The sequence below is a fragment of the Rattus norvegicus genome, chromosome 5 (assembly GCF_036323735.1).
Source record: "Rattus norvegicus strain BN/NHsdMcwi chromosome 5, GRCr8, whole genome shotgun sequence".
In the NCBI taxonomy this organism is placed as follows: Eukaryota; Metazoa; Chordata; class Mammalia; order Rodentia; family Muridae; genus Rattus; species Rattus norvegicus.
This window is the reverse complement of record NC_086023.1, coordinates 135,899,468-135,916,865: the sequence shown is the minus strand read 5'-3', so window position 1 is coordinate 135,916,865 and position 17,398 is coordinate 135,899,468. Positions and strand designations below refer to the sequence as shown.

The 17,398-nt window shown below is 45.1% G+C and overlaps 3 non-coding genes across 3 annotated transcripts; 1 reads left to right on the top strand and 2 right to left on the bottom strand.

Annotated features, from left to right (window-relative positions):
• Positions 1–6,796: 6,796 nt before the first annotated feature.
• LOC120103377 (U5 spliceosomal RNA) lies at positions 6,797–6,912 on the bottom strand. The gene has a single exon (XR_005505420.1). It is a non-coding gene; the product is annotated as a U5 spliceosomal RNA (small nuclear RNA).
• Positions 6,913–13,157: 6,245 nt separating this feature from the next.
• LOC120103376 (U5 spliceosomal RNA) lies at positions 13,158–13,273 on the bottom strand. The gene has a single exon (XR_005505419.1). It is a non-coding gene; the product is annotated as a U5 spliceosomal RNA (small nuclear RNA).
• Positions 13,274–15,457: 2,184 nt separating this feature from the next.
• Positions 15,458–15,530, top strand: Trnaa-agc53 (transfer RNA alanine (anticodon AGC) 53). The gene has a single exon. It is a non-coding gene; the product is annotated as a tRNA-Ala (tRNA).
• Positions 15,531–17,398: the final 1,868 nt, after the last annotated feature.

Sequence of the window (17,398 nt, the reverse complement as noted above, 5' to 3'; positions counted from 1 at the left end):
TTAAAATTTTCACTCTGGGATAACATGCTCTAAAATTAAAAAATAAAAAATAGAGCCCTTATCTATACACGAGACGCTGGTTTCCACCCTCCGCATTAGTCAGTAAATAAACAACGAAATGATTGTATTAGTATCTTCATTTAACACAAAGGATTGAGCATCTGAGGTCCCCCTGCCCTAAGACACAGGAATGTGTGCCAAGCACTGATAACGGAAAGTTCAAAGACACAGGGGCCAAGCACTAGAGGGTCGAGAGAAGCAAATGAGAAGGGCGGAGGCGCTGGAACTTTCCGTACCTCAAGATTTATCTCGAATATAATGGCGAGCTATTGAAAGTTCAACCGAACAGTTGCCGGCTTTTGTTTGCTTGTTTGGTTTGGTTTTTTTTTTTGGGGGGGGGCAGGGTTTCATACAGTCTGTTTCTCCACATAGCTGAAAACGACTGAACTCGCGATCCTTCTACCTGCATTCCCAAGCGCTTGCACAACAGGCATGGGTCACTCATCAAACTTGTTATTTCAGATTGATGATTTGGTTTCGTTTTTGTTGTTTAGTAGGTATGAGTAGCCTAGAACTTGATATATAGACAAGGCTGGCCTAGAATTCACAGATCTTCCTGACTATATCCCCTTAATGCCGGGATTTAAAAACTACCACATCTTGTCAGGGTGAACTGATAACTCCTACTGTTAGCATTCTAAGCTCCACCCCCACAGTTACCTGGCAACAGCCAGATACGCCTAATCCTATAAAAGGAGCTGCTTGCCCCCCTCCTCTCTCTCTTGCTCCCTCTTGCTCCTCTCTCTCTCTCCCTTGCTCTTCCCCTCTTCCCCCTTTGTCCCTTCTCTCCCTATTTCCTTCCCCTCATCTCTCCACGTGCCCCTCCTCCTCTCCGTATCCTTTGTAAACACATTGGTGCTGAAACCCATGGCATATCCCCCCTTTATCTTTTTATAAACACATGACCTACCGTCACCCAAATTCTCCGGTGGTGTTGGGAACAACGTAGCAGGCTGAAGAGCAGGAGGCCAGTCGCCAATTAGGACAGAGTTTCTAAAGTGTTACTATAGAGCCAGTGTGACAGCACACAAGTATAACCTGTAATCCCAACACTGGAGAGGTAGAGGCAGGAGGTGAAAGGGACACCCAAGACAGAGCTCTTAGCACAGAGGAGATTTGTTTGCTCTGAGGGACAAAGGACAGGGAATATGAGACAAAGACAGGAGGTAGAGGACAAGGAAGAAAGGGAAGGGAACAACAGAGAAGAGGGGGAGGGGTATTTATCCCTGTGGGTAACAGAGGACTGCCCCTGCATAAAAAGAAGACAGATGGCGGTTTATAAAGGTAAAAGGTGAAACCCCACATTAGGATGAGATAGTTAATTGTTTTCTATGTTTGAATGATTTTTAAATGTATGTTTTTTTTGTTTGTTTGTTTTTGTTTTTTTTGGAGCTGGGGACCGAACCCAGGGCCTTGTGCTTGCTAGGCAAGCGCTCTACCACTGAGCTAAATCCCCAACCCCTGTTCTTTTTTATTGTATGAGTACTCTGACTCTGTGTATACCAGCATACCAAAAAAAAGGGTGTCAGACCCTTTTCTAGATGGTTGTGAGCCACCATGTGGTTGCTGAGAATTGAACTCAGGACCTCTGGCCGAGCAGCCAGGGCTCTTAACCACTGAGCCATCTCTCCAGCCTGAGGTATTTGGCTTTCTTTGGGCATGTAAATTAGATGAGCCAAAAGGGGCTTTTAGTTGCTGGACTTCGATACTTTGATAGCTGGCCTTTGATGGCCTTTGATAGCCTCCGAAGGAGGAAGTGGCCAAATGAGAGAACAGGCCTTGGTGGTAGCTCCGGGAATGTAATCTAACAGTTTTTAGCCAGGCCGAGGGACCGGGGGAAGGGCAAGGCCTGCCAGAGCCATGCTTGCCATGCTTAGGCTGGCTAGAGTCCCTCCAGGAGGGTCAGATATTCAAGCCCAGCCTGAACTACACGAGGCTCTGTCTCAACAACAAAAATGTAGTTGTCAGGCCTAGTAGCTCACACTTGTAATCACCATACAAAGGAGGCAGAGGCCAACGGCAAGGAGATCACCTACAAGTTCAAGGGCAGCTTAATCTACACATTGAAACTCTTAGGTGAAAACAAAGATTCCATAAAGAAAACACATGCAGGGGCTGGAGAGATGGCTCAGTGGTTAAGAGCATTGGCTGCTCTTCCAGAGGTCCTGAGTTCAAATCCCAGCAACCACATGGTGGCTCACAGCCATCTGTAATGAGATATACTGCCCTCTGCTGGTGTGTCTGAAGACTGGTATAGTGTACTTATATATGATAAATAAATAAATCTAAAAAAAAAAAAAGATTCATTTATTGGGCTGGAGAAATGATTCAGTGGTTAAGAGCATTGGCTGCTCTTCCAGAGGTCCTGAGTTCAAATCCCAGCAACCACATGGTGGCTCACAGCCATCTGTAATGAGATATACTGCCCTCTGCTGGTGTGTCTGAAGACTGGTATAGTGTACTTATATATGATAAATAAATAAATCTAAAAAAAAAAAAAAGATTCATTTATTGGGCTGGAGAAATGATTCAGTGGTTAAGAGCATTGGCTGCTCTTCCAGAGGTCCTGAGTTCAAATCCCAGCAACCACATGGTGGCTCACAACCATCTGTAACAGGGATCCGATGCCCTCTTCTGGTGTGTCTGAAGACAGCTACAGTGTGCTTACATATAATAAATAAATCTTAAAAAAAAAAAAAAAAAAGGGTTGGGGATTTAGCTCAATGGTAGAGTGCTTGCCTAGCAAGCGGAAGGCCCTGGGTTCGGTCACCAGCTCCAAAAAAAAAGAAAAAAGAGAAAAAGAAAGAAAAGAAAAGAAAAGAAAAGAAAACGCACGCAGAGCAGGTGCTCGGCATGCTAGCAGCCAAGCCTCATGACTTCAACTCAATCCCTGGGATCCGGGGAAGAAAGACTTGACTCCTGCAAGTTATCCCCTGACTGCCAAACGGACACTGGTGTACACACACACACACACACACACACACACACACACACACACATCCCTTGAACTCACAGGGATCCACCTAGCTCTGCCTCCTGAGTACAAGGATTAAAGGCACACGCCACCATCCCTGGTAACTAATTACTTTTTTAACAGGGAATAATGCTGCAGGAGAGACAATTTGTCTCAGAGAATATACTTCTCTAAAAGGGAGGAGGAGGAGGTTTAGAGGTTTTGGTGATGGTGGTGGTGGTGGTTGGTTGGTTTGGTTTGGTTTAATTTAGTCTGGTCTTTAGAAGCAGGGTCTCCGGGGTTGGGGATTTAGCTCAGCAGTAGAGCGCTTGCCTAGCACACGCAAGGCCCTGGGTTCAGTCCCCAGCTCCGAAAAAAAAAGAAAAAAGAGAAAAAGGAAAAAAAAAAAAAAAGAAGCAGGGCCTCTCTTAGCCCTGGCTTCCTAGAACTCGGCCTGTAGACCCATATACCTCTGCCTCCTGAGTGCCGGGATTAGAGATGTGCAGCCCCACCGCCCAGCGTAGAGTTTTGCTTATTTGATTTTAAGAGACTTGCTTGGCATTATCTCCTGTCATTTATGAAGGGTCCATATCTAGGTGGCTAAACAGACCTCACCTTATCGATTTTACAGCACCAGTGTCCTTCGGGACGTTTGGGGTCATTGGGAGTCGGGCTCCAGACACTTCCATTTGGGCCGTTCTGCCTCAACATGTCCCCTGACAGCAAGATCGAATTAAAGTCATAGACAGAAGTCCAAGATGTCTACCTCCCACAGCCCACCATGCTGGCCATTCCATACAGAAACGGGGCCCTGGTTACATTGACTCATAGGCCATAGAATTCTAAGGCTCAAATGGCATTTTAGATCAGAGAGGGAGTGGTTACTGTAAGAAACTGGAGGCCGGGCTTGGCTCCTGGTTTTGGACATTTTTTTAAGATTTATTTATTTATTTACTCATTCATTCATTCATTCATTTAATGTATATGAGTACACTGCAGCTGTCTTCAGACACACCAGAAGCGGGCATCAGATCTCATTACGGATGGTTGTGAGCCACCATGTGGTTGCTGGGAATTGAACTCAGGACCTCTGGAAGAGCAGTCGGTGCTCTCAACCGCTGAGCCATCACTCTGGTTTTGGACATTTTTAACTCTAGCTCTCAAGCACACAAGAGGGAGAAGGAATGGATCTCTGTGAGTTCAGAGGTCAGAAGGTTTTCTGTGGTTGGAAATGGGTTTTGGTGTTGGTGGTAATGGTAGAAAGTGCTGATAACACAGACCTTGTGGAGTTTAACAGCCGGTAAGCTGGAAGGCACCAATCTCACCACATGGCTAAATAAACACAGGATAAATGGAAAGAGAAGGGGCCGGAGAGATGGCTCAGCAGCTAAGAGCAAATCTCTGGAGTTCAAGGCCAGTCTGGTCTGTAGAGGGAGTTTCAGAACAGTTGGGGTTATACAGAGAAACCATCTCTAGAGGAAAAAAAAAGAATCATGAATGTCCGAGTTGGGTTTTATTGCTGTGAAGAGACACCACGACCAAGACAACTTTTATTAAAGACACTTAGTTAGGGCTGGCTTACAGGTTCAGAGGTTCAGTCCATTATCATCATGGAGGGAAGCATGGCAGTGTCCAAACAGGCAAGAGGAGCTGAGAGTTCTACATCTTCATCCTAAGGCAGCAGAAGGAAACTGGTCCTTCTGTATCACACTGGCCAGACTTATGTACATGAAATCTCAGAGCTCTGCTCCACAGTGACACTCTTCCTTTAACCAGGCTGCATCTCCAATAATGACACACCTCCTAATAGTGCCACTTCCTATGGGCCACTACAATGAAGTTTTACAGTTTGACAGAACAAGAAAATTTCATAAATCAAGGAAAATTTTTAATTTTGCTGGGTAGTTAGAGCAAGACGAGGTCAGCGCTCCTCCAGGCAAACGTCTGATGACATTCTTAGTTTGGGAGTTGGTGGAAGTTAGTGGTCTGCTAAGTTTAGGTTAGTTCTGACAGAGGCGTGTGAATGACAGACAAAATCAGCAATATTTTCCATGGACCTCAGTCTTTGTGTTATCTGAGGTGATTGTGGGCCTTTCCAAGAGGCGCGATAGGAGAGGTTGTTGTAAGAGCTGAAACGAGAGTGGGGAGGTAAGCAAGGAAGGGTAAGGAAGGAAGTTTTTTGTGTTTTTTTTTTTTTTTCGTTTTTTTTCTTTTTTCTTTTTTTCGGAGCTGGGGACTGAACCCAGGGCCTTGGGCTTGCTAGGCAAGCGCTCTACCACTGAGCTAAATCCCTAACCCAGGAAGGAAGTCATAATGGATTTTTTTTTTTTTTTTCTTTTTGAGGCAAGGGCAAGGTCCCAACATGCAGTCTTTGCTGACCTGAAATTCACTGGATAGCCTAAGATACCCTCAAACTTATGGACAATCCTGTCTCTGCCTCTCTCTGGAGTGTGTGTATGTGTCATCACACCCAGCTCATAAAGTTAAAATGGTTTAAAGTGACACCAAAGGATGATTATTTTAAGAAGACAGGTAAGAAGTACAATAGTGGTTATGAAAATAAGGAGCGCCCCCTTGTCCAGAGGAATTGGGATGTGGGGCCTGGGGATTATCATTCGAAACATGTTCAGGAAAAGTCTCCCTGAAGGAAGATACAGGTCTAGGATAAAGACTCCTAAATTGGGCTGGGTTTTACTTTTTTTTTTTTTTTTTTTTTTTTTGGTTCTTTTTTTCGGAGCTGGGGACCGAACCCAGGGCCTTGCGCTTCCTAGGTAAGCGCTCTACCACTGAGCTAAATCCCCAGCCCCGGGTTTTACTTTTATTTCTATCTTTACTTTTGTATTTTTAGTAAGTTTAAGTGTGTGTGGGGGGGGGGGTGCCTTTGAGGCCAGAAGAAAGCATCAGATCCATCCCTTGGAGCTGGAGTTACAGGTGGTTGTGAGTCATAGTACGTGGGTGCTTGGGAACCCAACCTGGGTCCTCTGTAAGAGTTGTAAAGCACTTCATCCCTCACCATGTCCTTGGTTGGGTTTCTAGAATTTCAAGGTGGAAAGAGGAGAGAGTTTATAAAATCATAGAACCTAGAGGCCCAGGAGATGGTGGTGTGCACCTTTAATTCCAGTAGGAAAGAAAGAAAGAAAAGAAAAAAAGGAAGGAAAGGAAGAAAGAAAGAAAGAAAGAAAGAAAGAAAGAAAGAAAGAAAGAAAGGAAGGAAGGAAGGAAGGAAGAAAGAAAGAAAGGAAGGAAGGAAGGAAGAAAAAAAGAAAGAGATAGAGAGAGAGAGAGAGAGAGAGAGAGAGAGAGAGAGAGAGAGAGAGAGAGAGAGAGAACAAATTAGGGCTGCTGAACCTGCCTATTTCTTTGGCTTTTTGAGCCTGGTTCGGGTCGGGGGATGTCTATGTAGCACTGGCTGTCCTGAAACTCACTCTGTGGTTCAGAATGATCTTTTTTTTTTTTTTTCTTTTTTTCCGGAGCTGGGGACCGAACCCAGAGCCAGCGCTTGCTAGGCAAGTGCTCTACTGCTGAGCTAAATCCCCAACCCCAGGATGATCTTAAACTCACCAGATCTTTCTCCTAGGTACTAGGATGAAGACCTATTTCGATCAGTTTGATTGTCTCTTGTCTCTTGTCTCTTTGTAATTCGGTAAACTGAGGCAGATAATATGCTTGTGAACCCCACGAAAGCACTGAACTAAAAAGGCTGAGAATACCAGTCCCCCCTAAATATATCTGCCCTGCCATCACCTGCACACCAAAATTTCTGAATTTTAACCAACAATAGACAGTCCCACATAAGCAGGACCTCAAAAAATTAGGTTAAGACTCAGAGTTGTTCCTCTCCACGGAAATCTTTAGTAAAAGGCGAAAGATTTATACGATCTGAAGAGAAACCAGAGTATACGGCGGTGTATCCGCCCACCGTCCTCGGCCGACTGTAACTCCTACATAACCGATGGGAACTAGATGCACAAAATATCTGGTTAGACGCCTCTTCTTTCGATTCACACTAAGCCTCTGAAAACTGAATCGCTATTAAGAAAAACTAAACAGAAAAGAAAAACGAAGGAGAAGAGTTTACATTTTTAAACTTTAGCGCGGGCCTGTGTGCAGTGCATTGTGGGTATGTAAAAAAAATGCTAAGTCACCGACCAGATTTCCAAAACGCCGACCTTTCTCCCTGTGCTACCGCCGGGCTACCATTAGGGGGCAGGGCGAAAGCCGTATTTACGAGAAAATTATATATATATATATACAAGCTAACCACAGTCTGACTTTGTGTGTGTATGGGGGGGAGGTATTCGGAACCCCACCCTTAGCGAAGGAACTATTGGCAGTTGATGGCTACTGAGGAAGACAGGTTTTTGCAGGTTCCTCACGCTCCCAGTACATGTTCATACTCATGTGATTTGGGGCAGCATTTACTGAACTCAGGAGGTTATTAACTACAAAGGAAAAAACAAAGACAAAAACAAAACCCACAATAAAGAGGACATGAGGTAGAGGGACTTGAGATGAAGTAAGTTGGAGGAAGGTAGTGGATATGATCCAAATACATTGGGTATTGGGTTGTGGTGGCCCATACCTTTAGTCCCAACACTTAGAAGCAAAGGCAAGCGTATCTCTCCGGTTGAGTCCAATCTGTTCTACAGAGCAAGTATTAGGCCAGCTAGGATTACATAGACCCTATTTCAAAATAAATTTAAAAATAGGTAAATAAATAAATGGTAACTATAAACAAAATAGAGGTTGGAGAGATGACTCAGCAGTTAAGAGCACCGGTTGTTCTTTTAGAGGGCCAGGGTTCAATTCCCAGCACCCACATGGCAGCTCACAACTGTTTATAACTCCAGTTCCTGGAGATCTGACATCCTCACACATGTACACAGGCAAAACACAGATGCACATTAAATAAATAAATCTTTTTAAAAATGAAAAGCTTGAAAATTGTCTTGTCACATTCACTTTCCACAGATGCGTTGAACGCTAACTTGCCTAGCCTGAGACCCAGGAATGTGGGCTGAGCTTTGGTAACAGAATTGGGATACAGGGGCCAGAGGAGCAAGGTGGTAACCTGAGATGTACCTAGGAAAGCTTTAAGTCAACACTGGAGTCTCAGACAAGAGAGTGCCAGGAATATACAACCATGCTGGTCTTCACAGTGAGATCTAGGATAGCCTGGGCTATAGAGAGTGGTTCTTCCTCCAAAAAGAAGGAAGATGAGAAGGAAAATCATATAAAACAGAAGAACGGTGGTGGTGGTGGGGTTAAATATTCTTTTGTTTGTTTTTCTGCTTTTGTTTTGTTTGTTTTTGTTTTTCAAGACATGATTTCTCTGGTGTAATAGCCCTGGCTGTCCTGTACTCACTTTATAGACCAGGCTGGCCTTGAACTCACAGAGACCGGCCTGCTTCTGCCTACAGAATACTGGAATTACAGGCATGTGCAACCATGCTAGCTTCATATTTTTTTTTAAGATTTATTCATTTATTATATATAAGTACACTGTAGCTGTCTTCAGATACACCAGAAGAGGGCATCGGATCTCTTTACAGATGGTTGTGAGCCACCATGTGGTTGCTGGGAATTGAACTCAGGACCTCTGGAAGAGCAGTCGGTGCTCTTAACCACTGAGCCATCTCTCCAGTCCCATATTTATTTTTAAAAGTAGGATCATTCCAGTGTGGAGGTTTATGCCTTTCATCCCAGCACCCAGAGGCAAAAGCAGAAGCAGACAGATCTCTATAAATTTGAGGCCAGCATGGTCTACATAATGACTTCCAGGACAGCCTGGTCTACATAGTGAGACCAGACCTTGTTTCAAACAAAACAAAATAAAAGGCAGGAAAGTCAGAGCTGGAGTGATGTCTCGTTGGTTAAGGGCACTCCTTACTCTTCTTGAGGACCCAGGTTCAGTTCCCAGAAACCACATGGCTACCAGGCACACACAGACATACAGGATGGCAAAACATTCATATACAAAACTAAAATATTCAAATAATAAAAGCAGGCAAATCAGTTGGTGTTCAGGGGAAGTGCCCCCTCCCCCCAATTTCCTATAATGAGGGCCTGGCCTCCAGTGCATTAGTGTCTTGGGGTTACTATTGCTGATAAAGCACCGTCCCCAAAACAATTTGGGGAGAAAAAAATAGTTGATTTTGCTCAAGGTTCCACATAACAATCCATCTTCAAAGGATGAGGGCAGGAACCTGGAGGCAGGAGCTGACGCTGAGGCCATAGAGGGTGCTGCTTTAGGCTTGCTTACCATGGCTTGCTCAGCCTGCCTTCTTATAGATCCTAGGACCCCTGCCCAGGCTTGGTCCTCCCCATTGATCACTAATTAAGTAAATCCCTCAGGGTCTTATGGAGGCTCCCTCCTCTCTGATGACTCTGGCTTGTATCAACTTAGCCCAATATTAGCCAGTACAATTAGAATGTGATTTTTTTACAATCTTGTTTTTCCAAGACAGAGTTTCTCCATGCAGTCCTGGAACTCTCCCTCTACATACCAGCTTGGCCAGGGTCTCACTGTAGACCTGGCAGGCCTGGAACTCACTATAAAGCCCAGGAGTGTGGGTTTATTTGGAAATTGGATTATGTCTTAGGGTTTTATTGCTGTGAACAGACACTATGACCAATGTAAGTTTTTTTTTTGTTTGTTTTGTTTTTTTTGTTTTTGTTTTTTTTTTTTTTGGAGCTGGGGACCGAACCCAGGGCCTTGTGCTTCCTAGGCAAGCGCTCTACCACTGAGCTAAATCCCCAACCCCCCAATGTAAGTTTTATAAAGGACATTTAACTGGGGCTGGCTTACAGGTTCAGTCCATTATCATCAAGGCGGGAGCATGGCAGCATCCAGGCAGGCCTGGTGCAGGAGGAGCTGAGTTCTACATCTTCACCTGAAGGAAGCCAGGAACAGACTGAGCATCCTAGGAGGAGCTAGGAGGAGGGTCTCCAAGCCCACCCCACAGTGACACACTTCCTCCAACAAGGCCACACCTTCTAACAGTGCCACTTCCTGGGCCAAGCATATACAAACCATCACATCAAACAGTCTTAACTACCGGGAGACCCCGCCCCCCTACCAAGTGAGACACAAACGAAGTTTGATGCAAAAGCAAGAGGTTTATTTTCCAGCAAGTCGAGGTCGACTTCCAATCAGCCCCTCATGTCGAGTGACTGGAAGGGGACCCCAATGGCTATAACAAGAGTTCTAGGGCTGGAGAGATGGCTCAGCGGTTAAGAGCACTGAGAGTTCTTCCAGAGGTCCTGAGTTCAATTCCCAGCAACCACATGGTGGCTCACAACCATCTGTACTGGAATCTGATGCCCTCTTCTGGTGTGTCTGAAGACAGCTACAGTGTACTTAGCTTAATAAATAAATAAATTTAAAAAAAAGAGAGTTTTAATACTTTTTAGTGACACAGGCTACCTCAGCAAGGTTACAGTTTAAACTTATTGGCTAGGCATATTGACCTTTGAATCTATTGACTAGCAAGCATATGACATGCATTCAAACTCTATCTGGGACCAGAGGGTCAGGTGACTGACAGCCAGTACATTCTGCATTTTTCAATAATACCCCTGCTCCTCCGGAGAACTGTAGGTGGATTATGGAACTTGGCCTAGCCTTGACCCGAGGCAGGAAGCTGGTACTGGCCTGATCTTGACCTGAGGCAGTCGGTGTAAAGCTGGCAAAAGCCCTTAGGGTCTTTCACAGGAACTCCATAACCTACCTACTTTCTACCAGGCCAAGGCTCTTAATAGCTCTTACAGTTCAGTAAGAACTAGGGTCCTTCAGTTATGTCAGGCACTTTTTCTAAAAAGCGTGGAGCCATCAGCTATCAGGAAGCCAAAAGCAGGAGAGAAGTCTGGAATCTCCACCTTCATTTTGCGTTTGTTCCCCCTGCTTTGGACCACCAGTTTGCCTCAGTACAAAGGTACACTAATCACTGAAGGATGTCTTCCTGAAATCTCCAGGACTGAGACCATGCCACCCCCCAACGCTAGAGACACCTGTGGAATCTTGCTGTCAGTACAATTGTTCTTGGTTTTTTTTACAGTGTTATGTTCTAAACTCCCCCAAACTGCCTAAAAGGTATTCAGTTGTTACCCTTGTCACCTTGGATTCTAGGAGCAGTGAAACTTCAGAAAAATGACAGCCTCGCCCTGCAGAGAGGAGTAATTATCCCCTGTGACTACTGTAGCAATCCCCTTGCTTCTGCCTCCTGAGCGTTGGCAGTACAGATGGGTCACTGTCCTGATTTGCTGTCTTTTTCTTTCTGGTTTGGTTTGGTTTGGTTTGGTTTGGTTTGGTTTGGTTTGGTTTGGTTTGGTTTTTCCAGACAGGGTTTCTCTATACAGCCCTGGCTATCCTAGAACTCCCTCTGCAGACCAGAAACTTCACCAGTGTCTGCCTCCCGAGTGCTGGGATTAAAGGTGTGTGTTTCAAAAGCAGTCCTGTTTTGTTTTTCTTTAGAACAGGTTCTCCACTGTTACTGGGAGTCGGGGTCTGAGGCATGAGCCTCAAGGATCTTGGCATCTTCTTCCAAGAATTAAATGGGTACTGAGAAGTTGGCTAGAGGTTTAAAATGCCTGTTGCTCTTCCAGAGGACCCGAGTTTGATTCCTAGCACCACATGACTTACAACTACCTGTAACTATAGCTTGTGGTCAGGCATCCCATTCTAAGGCCACTCACATGTGGCACACACACACACACACACACCCCACACACACAGGAAATAAATCTTTAGAGGCTGGAGCAATGGTTCAGCCACTAAAGAGGACTGGTTGCTCTTCCAAAGGTTCTAGGTTCAATTCCCAGCCCCCTCACAATGATTCACAACCATCTGTAGCTCCAGTCTAAGAAGACCCAATGTCTATTGGCCTCCTCAGGTACCAGGTATGCACATAGTATACAGGCATGCTTCAGTAAGCATCCCTACACATACTATAAAAATTAATAATAATAAAAAAGCTAGGGTGGTGGTGTACAGCTTTAATCCCAGCACTTGGGAGGCAAAGAAGGCAGGCAGATCTCAGAGTTCCAGTACAGTGAGGGTGACACAGAGAAACCCTGTCTCAAAAACAAAAGCATTAATGAGAAAGACTTAGTACTGAGAGAGAAAGAGAGAATCCAGGAGAAAGGAAAAAGTGAGGGGGACTCTGGGACTAAAACATGGAGTAGAGGACAGTGGAACCTCTTCTCAGATCAGAGTGCAAATGTTGCCGTAACCCACCACAGTGATCATGATCTCCTTCGGGCTCCACTGACACTGACTCCTGAGCAGCCTTCCTTCCAGCTCTACCTCTTCAGCATTGACAGCTGAAGTGAGAAAAATCAGGAAGCCAGAGCTGCACCCAGCCGCTCAAGCTGGTGTTCCTGGCACTCAGGAGGCAGGTTACATGTTAGTTGAAGACCAGCCTCCACTCCAGAGGAAGCTGAGTGTGTTCACATCGGTAACCCTACCAGCTGGGAGGCTGACGTAGGCAATACTTAATACAAGTTTAGGACCAGCCTGTTCCACACAATGGATTTTAAGCTAGCCAAATATATGAAGTAAGAGCCTAAAAGCTAACGGAGGGAGGGACAGACAAAAAGGAAGACAAATAAACAAGCAAACAGGGGTTGGAGAAATGGCTCAGAGGTTAAGAGCACTGACTGCTCTCCAAGAGGTCCTGAGTTCAATTCCCAGCAACCACATGGTGGCACACAACCATCCATAATGGGCATCCGATGCCCTCTTCTGGTGTGTCTAAAGATAGCAACAGTGTACCCACATACATGAAACAAATAAATAAATCTTTAAAAAAAAAAAAAAAAAGAGCACCGACTGCTCTTCCAGAGGTCCTGAGTTCAATTCCCAGCAGCCATATGGTGGCTCACAGCCATGTATAATGGGATGTGGTGCCCTCTTCTGGTGGGTCTGAAGATGGATGTAGTGTACTTATATACATAAAATAAATAGGCTGGATGTTATTTGGCAAGTCTCTAATGGCTACAGCAAAGGTCTTCTTGCACAGAAGTTCCACAGAACCCACCTAGATCTCGCTTCAGCCCATTGTCACAGAAAACTGGAATGAGTTCCCGAGATAATGCAGAAGAAGGACAGGGATAACTAAAGTTCTAACTTTAAACGAAAGACAGTAGTCCTGCTTAAACAGGACCTCAAAAAATTAGGTTAAGACTCAGAATTGTTCCTCTCCACGGAAATCTTTAGTAAAAGGCGAAAGATTTATACGATCTGAAGAGAAACCAGAGTATGCAGCTGAGTCCCCTCCAAGCACTCTCGGCCGACTGTAACTCCTAGATAACCGATGGGGGTTAGTTACACAAAATAAATGATGACTCCTGCTTTCCTTTCACACAAGTCTTTGCAAAGTCACATCGCTATAAGGAAAATTCAACGGGAAAGAAGAAAATAAGCGTTTACCCATTTAAATTTGCGCACCGATCTATGTGCAATGCATTGTGGGTATGTTAATAAGGCTGCTCTTATTTCATTTTCCCCCCCTGGAAGATGCTGAACCGCCGCCAGAGGGCAGTGCAGAAGCCGGAATCACGGGAATATAAACACACCTTGTTTTAAAGTTACAAGTGAAAGTTCTTTTTTTTTTTTTTTTAAGCCGGAGAGGGGGGTATAATGCTTTGATTTTGCTTCTTGAAAGTTTGAGACTGTGCGTCACACTGTCCACTAGGCTGGCCTTGAGCTCACTATGTTACCTGGTGGGCTTGGGAAGTTAAGCATAGTTCTCTTTGCCTCAGTCTCAAGAGTGCTGAGCAGCCATTAGGGAGTCTCCTGTAAGCTGGCATTAAACTCGCCGAGTCGACTAGGAAGATCTTGAACTCCTCATCTTCCTGCCTCTACTTCCTAAATGTTGGCATGGCAGGCATATGCACCTACACCCAACTAAAAGTTCTCTCTTTTTTTTTTTTGTTCTTTTTTTCGGAGCTGGGGACCGAACCCTTGCGCTTCCTAGGTAAGCGCTCTACCACTGAGCTAAATCCCCAGCCCCAAAAGTTCTCTTAATAATTAAACATAAAATAAACGGGGCGGGGCTTGCCTAGCCAGCAGACAGCACTGGGTTTCATTCCAGCATCAAGAACTAAATATAAGAATGAACAGTCAAGGGGCTGGGGATTTAGCTCAGTGGTAGAGCGCTTACCTAGGAAGCACAAGGCCCTGGGTTCGGTCCCCAGCTCCGAAAAAAAGAACCAAAAAAAAAAAAAAAAAAAAAAAAAAAGAATGAACAGTCAAACCTTGAAACCGGTTATCCTGGTATATTCATTTAAAAAAAAAAATCTGTTGAGAACTAGTAGTTCTTGTTCTAGGACAGAGGGCTGTATGCTGAGCCTCTAAGAATACATTGTTTACTGACCCAGACCAAGCACCAAGGATCCGGAGGGCAAGGTGGCAACTGCATGTTATCTGTACATAACCTGATGTTATGACTTATTGAAGAAAAGGAAAGCTGAGGTGAAATTGTACTCCAGATGAACTTGCCTTGGACAGACCATCACATAACCATGGGCACCATGAGCAGGAGATGTGAAGAGAGGGCATCCAAAGAAATAGAGCATCTTAAGTGAGGCAGAAGCAGAATGATGGGGCTTTTGGTTTGGGTTTTTGGTTTTTTCCCCTCCTTTTCCTTCTCCTGTTTCAACAGGGTCTCAATTTGTAGCCCTAAGCTACCCCAGAATTTGCTATGTAGCCCAGGCTGATCTGGAACTCATAGATCCACTTGCTTCTGCCTCCTTCTTCTGGGATTAAAGGTTTGCACCACTAAACCAGGCCAAATGTTGGGATATTGACGGAAGACAGACACCCTTCACTTCTAAAGGATAAAGTGGGATTCTGACTTTTACAAGTTTCTGGGTGGGAAAGCACCAACACTTTGTACTCTAGCTTGTAGTGGCCAGGGGTGCCTGGAGCCACCAAGTGGGAAGACATTAGATAATTCAAGGTTATGGTTCAAGGCTGCTTTTTGTCTAGGACTCGGAGGGGCCGGCTTTGCTCATAGTCACAAGGGAGAGAGAGAGAGCTGAGCTCTTTGAAGGTCACAGCAGTCTCAACTCTGTCTCAGAAAGAGTTCCATAGAGGCATGGCCTGATCTAGGAGAGGGAGAGAGGAAGCTAGAGGGTTCTGTTCTACCTTGGAAACAAGAGGAAGCCACTGAAAAGCTGTAAAACAATCCCAGCACTGGGGAGGATGAGGCAGGAGAATTACTCCCACGCTCAAAGCTGTGTTACTTTTCATAGTGAGTCTCCAGCCAGCCTAGTCTGCTTTTTTGTTTGTTTTATTTTGTTTTTGTTTTTGTTTTTTTTTTAAGGCAAGGTATCTCTGTGCAGCCCAGGCTATCCCTGGAATTCACTCTGTAGATCTTGAGCTCACAGAGATCTGCCTGCCTCAGCCTCCCCAGTGCTTGGATAAAAAGTGAGGGCCAGGGGTTGGGGATTTAGCTCAGTGGTAGAGCGCTTGCCTAGCAAGCACAAGGCCCTGGGTTCGATCCCCAGCTCCAAAAAAAAAAGAGAAAAAAAAGTGAGGGCCATCACACTTGGCTGTGGGCTACTTTTTAAACACTGAATGAAATATAAATCCTGGGGTTTTGTTTTGTTTTGTTTTGTTTTGTAAAAAAAAAAAAAAATGCTGCCAGGCATGGAGGCACATATCCTTAATCTCAGTGATGAGGAGGCAGAGGCAGGCAGGTGGATCTTTTCAAGTCTGAGGCCAGCCTGGTCTGGTTTACGTATGGAATTTTAGACAGCCATGGCTATGTAGTAAGACCCTGTCTAATCAAACCAAAACATTGACAAGAGAAGGAAGGAAGGAAGGAAGGAAGGAAGGAAGGAAGGATTGAAGAGGCGAAGAAAAGAAAGCAGGGCAGTGGTGGAGGACACCTTCGAACCCAGCACTCAGAGGGAAAGGCAGGTGGATCTCTGTGAGTTTGAGGCCAGCCTGGTCTACGGAGTGAGTTCCAGGACAGCCAGGGCTACACAGTAAAACTCTGTCTAAAAACAAACAAATAAACAAAAACAACAAAAAGATGAGCCAAGCTTCTGCTGAATATTACTTGGGATGTCCCTAAAGCCACTGATCCTGATGGCCTCTGCTGTCACTACAACAGGAGAGAAACTTAAGAGATGTACATTCCCCCTCTACCCCGTCTCTCTTATGTAACACCATAGTCAACCATGGCACAGAAAATCCTCACTTCGTATTTCTGTTTCAGGTAAAAACACGGGAGAGAAAATTACAGGCATACTTCACCAAAAGAGTGTGTGCGTTTTATAAAAAGAAAGAAAGAACAGGCTGTGTTTTGGTAGAGGCGGTACCAGTATGGTGAGATGGCCTCCCTCTGTGGACCCATACTAAGGTATTCCTTCCCTGTGAGGTACCAGCCACATGAAGGATATAGTACAGAAGAGAGTTGTTTAGGGCATGAGAAGGGGGTTGAGGAGGGAGTAGAGACAGAGAAAGGCAGAGAGAGAGAGAGAGAGAGAGAGAGAGAGAGAGAGAGAGAGAGAGAGGAGAGAGAAGTGGGGGAGGCCAGCTAGGAACATAAGAGAGAGAGGGGGAGGGAGAGAAGAGGTGAGAGAGGAGAGGTAAGAGGAGAAAGAGAGAAAAGAGAAGAGAGAAGGGGGAGATGTGGAGAGGGGGGAGGAAGACAGGGAACAGGGGCAGGGAGAAAAGGGGCAGAGAGTAAGAATTAAGAGATAAGAGAGAGTTGGGGATTTAGCTCAGTGGTAGAGTGCTTGCCTAGGAAGCGCAAGGCCCTGGGTTCGGTCCCCAGCTCCGGAAAAAAAAAAAAAAAGAACCAAAAAAAAAAAAAAAAAAAGAGATAAGAGAGAGAGGAGGGGGCAAGCAGCCCCTTTTATAAGTAAGCCAGGCACAACTGGCTATTGCCAGGTAACTGTGGGGCAGAGCCTAGGAGGAATGCTAACAGAGTGGACTGTTTCTTTTTCTTCCTTCCTTCCTTCCTTCCTTCCTTCCTTCCTTTCTCTCTCTCTCTTTCTCTCTCTCTTTCTTTCGATTTATTTATTTCATGTATGTGGGTACATTGTCACTGTCTTCAGACACCAGAAGAGGGCATCGGATCCCATGACAGATTGTTGTGAGCCACCATGTGGTTGCTGGGAATTGAACTCAAGACCTCTGGAAGAGCAGTCTGTGCTCTTAACCGCTGAGCCATCTCTCCAGCCCCACCCCCCGTTCTTAATAGAAAAAATGTCTCACGGACAGGTACTATTCGTCTTGTTTATTCCACTATTCCTGTCCAGCACTATGTCTAGCACTAGCATGTGGCCGATTATTAAATTGGTGTCTTTGAAATATTTTATTCATTTCGAAGAGAAAGCAGTCATCAAGAAGCCAGGATTTGAACCCGTCTA